Genomic DNA, 6,252 nt, shown 5'->3' on the forward strand with positions numbered 1-6,252 from the left:
ACCAACAACTCAAACTATGATTTTTACAAACCGGTTATGTAAACATCCACTTATGACAACTAAGAACAGGAAGCGGTGAGTAACTGGTTTAAAAATGATGAAAATGTTTTGCCTTGTATCATGGGTCTTCATTTGTGAAGCAGATTTCTAAATCTGCTAGACACCAACATGGGCAGATCATAAATTGGCATAAACAGCATGAATCTAGTGAGTATTGTACAGTGAGTAATGTCGCTAATCATATTCATCCCTCTTATGACTGCAGTCCATCATCTGGTGGATACTATCAGCAGAATAATGCAGCACATTGCAACCCAAGTTATTTGGGGTAATCCAGATATTTTTATAACTGAGGTTATGTCTCCCTTTGTCTCTTTTATCCTGCCATCCACCATTCGTGAACTAAGTATGAAATCTTGCAAGATGTAGCAGGATTTGAGTTTTTAAAAGTGGGGGCGGAGCCCATTGTTTGGTCTGGGAGCGCATGTTGTGGACAGGGAAGTTCAGGCCTGGCTGCTGCAGGTGGGCTAAATTTATATTTTGTTTTTCTTTTTTGATTATGATATTCTTACTGATATGCCTTTCAGTTTCTAGATGCATCTAATATTTGGAAAGATTGAGTTTGACGGGCTTACAAACAGGAAGAAAAGAACTGGTGAGTGTTTATTTCATTGTTTGGTGCATGCTAATGCTAACATTAGCATGCTATGCTAAGGCAGCCGCTATGTTTGGTAGGTGACTCGTGGAGCTATTTTGTTCAACACTATTTGATGAAAGAGATCCTTTTATATTGTCTGATGGTGCAATATTAACATTCAAATATTCTAGAACATTAATGAAGATGAAGAGTACTCTATTTGAATAATTGTCATTATATTGGGTTATGATAACCAGTGAAGGAATCCTGCACATGTATATTTTCTTATCTGTTAATGGTGAATTGTAGTCTGTCTCCACCACATCCAAAGGGATGCTCAACATCTAAACCTGCTAGAGACTGACTCAGTCTTTTGATTCCTGGACTGGTTACTGGTGAAACAGAACTGGACTTTTACTGCTTGTTATAGTCAGGATCTTTATCAGCATATGGACATTTTTTTAAATATAGAATTTGATCATCGACTTATTGGAAATGTTTGTGGTTAATGTAAAACTAAACAAGTTGTCTAATAGTGAAAGCTTATCCTGTATATATTGAAAATCATTTTTCCAACTACAATATAAACCTTCTGCACTGTTTTTCTGTGTCTGGTGTGTTAATTCAGCTCTGATCCTCCCTGAGTCGTATCTTTAGGTTTTCTGATATATTGCCCCTTACTTTAAACCAGGGGTGTCAAACTCCAGTCCTCAAGGGCCGCTGTCCTGCAGTGTTTAGATGTGCCACAGGTAAAAAACAGTGGAATGAAATGGCTTAATTACCTCCTCCCTGTGTAGATCGGTTCTCCTGAGCCTTGCTAATGACCTAATTATTCTTTTCAGGTGTGGTGCAGCAGAGGCACATCTAAAAGTTGCAGGACAGCGGCCCTTGAGGACTGGAGTTTGACACCCCTGCTTTAAACAGTTATCTCATTTTAGCGTTATTGCAGCATCATAAATGCTACAATATCACATCTGCAACACATAACAAAGAATTTGCCATATTTCTTTGGTCTCTCAGAGTCACCAGCTCTCAATCCATCAGAGCACCTTTGGGAAGTGGCGGAGAAGATGATTCATAGTTCAAATCTGCTTTGTTGTCGCAGTTTTGGAGATTTCACCCAGATACGTAGCGGGTGCTTAAAAACCACACCTGATCACTCCAGTCCATCCTGGTCGTCTTCACAAATACCTTCTATGTGTTTCTTTTTTTGGAGACAAAGGACTTGTTCTCAGATACAATGCAACCTGTACTGCTTCTGTAAACCAAGTCCTCTGTGATATCCCTCAGTGACTTACACAGATGGCTTTTTATTTTAATTATTATTTTAAGAGTACATTTTAACTAGGTTTCTAACACTTTACACCAGTAAAACAAATCAGTTATACTGTCTTTTCTCCTCCCCCTCTTACAGATAAACTGTGCTGGTGTGTCCATCCGTCAGGTTCAGCTTGTCACAAACAGCCTCAACACATCTCCACATTGATCCAGGCTGCAGTTTAGTTGAGGCCCCTACTACTCCTAATGCTGTTCTGCCACCAAAATAAAACCCGGCGACATGCCTGCTCAGCTAATCAATGGGATCAATAGTGCATTGCATCCTCTTATAAATATGTTGACACCCGTCAGGTCCTGTAAGTCAACTGTGAATTACATTTTTGTGCTGCCACGCTAGTTAAAAGAGTCAGTATGCTGCTCGGTGTGTGACAAAATCCAGCAGTCGTGGCTGATTTGAGTTAATGCCCCCGCATCTCAGTGCTCCACCCCTGCTATTGATTACTGTTTAAAAGGCTATGGGTAGTCAATACGACCCCTCATCACCATCTGTCTCTATTTACTAATAAATAAAGTGGAGTGCATTGACTGCTTGGGCCGGGCCTGTAAAAGCATGCATGCTAATAAGCGTCAGGCCCCTGTAGACACAGGAGCAAGAAGGTGTGGACTTTCTTCCTCCTCACAATCTCTGCCTTGTGCTTTGCACGAGGCACAGAACTCCAATCATTGTAATTGCCTGCCGGTCTTCCTGGTGTTCAATATCCCTCATCAAACGAAATGCGTCTTCGCTCCGCCTGCATGGATTTTTTTTTCCTCCACTCGTGTCCTCGCTGTTGTGTTGTTGTTTTTTCCTCTGCAGTAGTGTGCAGGTCAGCTTTTAGGGCCATGTCTAGTCATTTGTCAAGACGTGGGCCATAAGCTTTGCCTCACCACACTCTGTTTTACTGATCAATTACAGTTCATACAGAGGGGCTCATTTAAAAAAAGCACCAATAAAGCAAGTATCATAAATGACACCATTTTTTCCATCCAGGTTTTCGATCGGACTTTCTGCTGCATGTGCTCGGGAATAAATTAGTCTTTGTTTTAATAAAGATGCTGTAGAGTTGTTATGTTTTTGTTAAACTGCATGTTTTTTTGTTTTGCTGAACGGCGAATCCTTTTTTTCTTTCCAGTGAATGATTGTTTCCACAGAAAGTCATCAGATTTTCAAGATTAAGGTTTTTAAAGTTATAGTCAAAAAATAATTACACGTCGTTTAAGAATCTTAAGAAGAAAACTGATCCTGTTGATGAATGTAGTTATGATTTATTCACATTAAAATATGTTTACTTTAAAGGAACATAATCAATAAAACAAATGTATCTATAAATTCCATTCAATATAAGACTTCTTGCTAAAGTTGTTTTGACATTTTAAACGCATAATAATTCCACTGAATATAAGTTAAGACCTAAAGTTTAACATTTATGAATATTCAATCATCAATTAATTATTACAGATTCTTAATTTCTAAATAATAAACAATAGCCCATTCATATTAGGACTTTGACATATGATAACTCGCATTTACCATTTTTGGAAATGACAGTTGTCAAGGTCACAAAAATGCTAATATTTTAGAGCATAATAAAGTTATTCCGTGGAATAACATGGATTTTCTGAATTTAAAACATGTACCTTCAAGGGACTGAAGGGAAAAGCAGTTGAGGAAGTAAAAAGAGAAACATTTTGTTGTGTCCACTGCAATGAGTGAAGGAGCAAAAAAAAAAGAAAAAAAAAGGCGATATTCACAAAGCAGATGCACACAAACACATTCCTGCGTACAGACAGAGCATCCATTTGGTCTGACACTGATTTCCTGAGTGAAGGCGCGCTGCTGATGTGAGGAGGCTCTCCAAGCTCAGCATAACACAGTACTGCTGTGTCAACGGTGACCCGAGCGACCCTGCAGGAGCTGGAGAATGGGCTCTGGGGTCGCTCTGTGGCTCAGGTGAAATGAGGGGTCAGGGGTCAGCTGTCCAGTGTGTCAGGCTTGCTGATCAGGAAGTGTAGCCTCTCGCTTCAGGGAGTACAAAGGGAGTGTCATGTTTTGGATACATACTCGCACTCTGACATAAATCTTCCACGCTTACATGCAGCAGAGCTCCCTGCTAGTAGCACAGTGCCACAAGAAAGTGATGCAAATTATCATGATGTGGGAGGAGCGATCATTATTTTTAATGTGCAACTCTGAATTTCTTGTGGAATTTAATTCGATTTATAGACTTCTTGAACATATTTAGAACTCGACCTTATTTCTTCCAGGTTTTGTAGCAACATTAAACAGAGCAAGGGTTCATGTTTGTTTGTCCCAACCCCGGCTCTCCGTCTGCACCTCTCTCCCATTGTAGACACATCCAAACGGACCCCCTACCTCTGCAGTGCTGAGGCAGCCCTTCCTTCCATCCTCGATCCTGAGTCTCAGGTTAGAGAACTCACTGTTGTTCTGAGCCACCCCAACATCCTGGTACCGCTATGAAGGGAAAACACTGGCGCTTCAGTAGGGTTTCCTTCCCCCTGGCTTTTTCTGAAGCAGCCTCTGCTGGCTGTCCGGATCAAACCGGCCCACAGTGTGGTGCCGAGTCCTCTCTGCAAACAAGAGGAGGCCCTCTGCATTAAAGACTCGCAGCAGGAGCGCCCGTCCTAGAAGTTTAACTTTTCAACTGCCGTGGAGAGGTAGTATTACAAGGACGGATTATTGTACGAGCTTCCTCCCGAGTTTGTACTTGCAAATGATTCAAGTTATTTTAGTTCTTTTTTTTTATGAGTCAATATGCTGTGTATTTAATCAACCTGCTCTTTGCATACAGAAACGCTGCCTACAGCAAAAATACTGACACACATGAGATGTTTACACATCTGAAAAGTGTGGCACGTTTCCTTGTTCCTCTGACTGCTGACTCAGGAGGACGGCTCATCCCAAGACTTGTTGACTCCTGAAGGCTTTGTACATCAGGAGGCCGACATCTTTGCCAGCGCTGCTTTTTAAAATTGTTAAAGCAAAGTCAAATTGGATGCAAAGCATCTGTGGACAAATATTTTCAGGTTTTGCTGACAATTCTTGTTTAGATATAAGTTTGAACTAAGACAAGGTCAACAAAGGTGATCATGTCCCATAGTTTCACATCCTTTATTGGCTGCATACATCTTCATGTCAGCTGTGACAGGTTTTTCTCTGCCCACTGAGGAAATGCATCCCCACATGTGATGCTGCTGTGACACAGATTCTTCCACCTGAGCTCTGGATCTCTCCAGCTCTTCCAGAGTTACCATGTCCCTGTCTGTTAGCTGCTTCTCTGATTAGTGCTCTCATTTCTGTACCTATCATCACAGGTGGATGGCCAGGTTTGCAGTTATGCCAAACTCTATTAGGATGACGGATGGAACAGCTTTTTGATATTGTTTTAAACACACACAACAATCTGCTACAATTATTTGCGCTTCGCCTTTGTCCTCGTGATGAGGCTCTCCAACAAACTTCTGAGGTCTTCACAGAATCACATTTTCACACACAGGTGGAAGACAATGAGCTTAAGATTAGCTCAAGTTCAAGTGAACTGAACTTGAACCTGTTTGCATCATAGGGGGTAGAATACATACATCCTACATTATATTTGTCCTCCTTTGTTCACTTTGCAGTTATGTACTGCTGTGCATAACACAAAGGTTGATCCATACCCAGGAGATGAACATAAATTCTAGCTAAAATACTTTGAAGCTTGTTGCAAAATGTAGAAAAGTAACTTTGAAAGGCATTGTGTTCCTGTTTTAAATTTTTAAAGTTCATTTAACGTATTTTCAATTTTTTTTCATCCCAAATTTTGAATAGTAGTGCATCTGATGGTTATGCCAAAACCAGGCAATATTCTCAGATGTAAATTTTTCCGTTATCATCTTGCTGTTTAAATAAAAAACAGGAGATAGCCCCTCATCTCTCTCCATCTCTCGCTTTGCTCCCCCCCCCACCTGCCTGCCTCCCTCTCCTCCTCTTGCCTTCTTCTCCTGCTCACTCTGTCCAGGGAGTCATTATTGCTTTGGTAAATATTTCATAGACCTCAATACCTTTGCACACAGCCACCTGCCAGCAGCTTCTCTTCTCGTGGACAGAGAGATCAAAATGAAAGAGAGCAAAGTGGAGACAGTGGAGGAAGGAAGGAGTCTGTGTTTGTTAGATTTTTTTTTTTTTGCTGCCTTGTGTGCATTAGCATTTACAGTGAGGATGTCAGCTTTTTAATCGAGGCTTCTCAATGGACCGTGTCCCTCCACGTGTTCTGGAGAACTTCAGGGTGTCGTCACGT

The 6,252-nt window shown here is 41.0% G+C and overlaps 1 long non-coding RNA gene across 1 annotated transcript; it reads left to right on the forward strand.

Moving 5' to 3' along the window:
* LOC106947118 (uncharacterized) lies at window positions 1-3,037 on the forward strand. Its single transcript, XR_001424908.1, has 3 exons — window positions 1-522; window positions 588-655; window positions 2,052-3,037. It is a non-coding gene; the product is annotated as an uncharacterized LOC106947118 (long non-coding RNA).
* Window positions 3,038-6,252: the final 3,215 nt, after the last annotated feature.

Source organism: Poecilia latipinna, unplaced genomic scaffold, assembly GCF_001443285.1.
Source record: "Poecilia latipinna isolate Pla-1442-1.1 unplaced genomic scaffold, P_latipinna-1.0 Scaffold223, whole genome shotgun sequence".
NCBI classification, from domain to species: domain Eukaryota; kingdom Metazoa; phylum Chordata; class Actinopteri; order Cyprinodontiformes; family Poeciliidae; genus Poecilia; species Poecilia latipinna.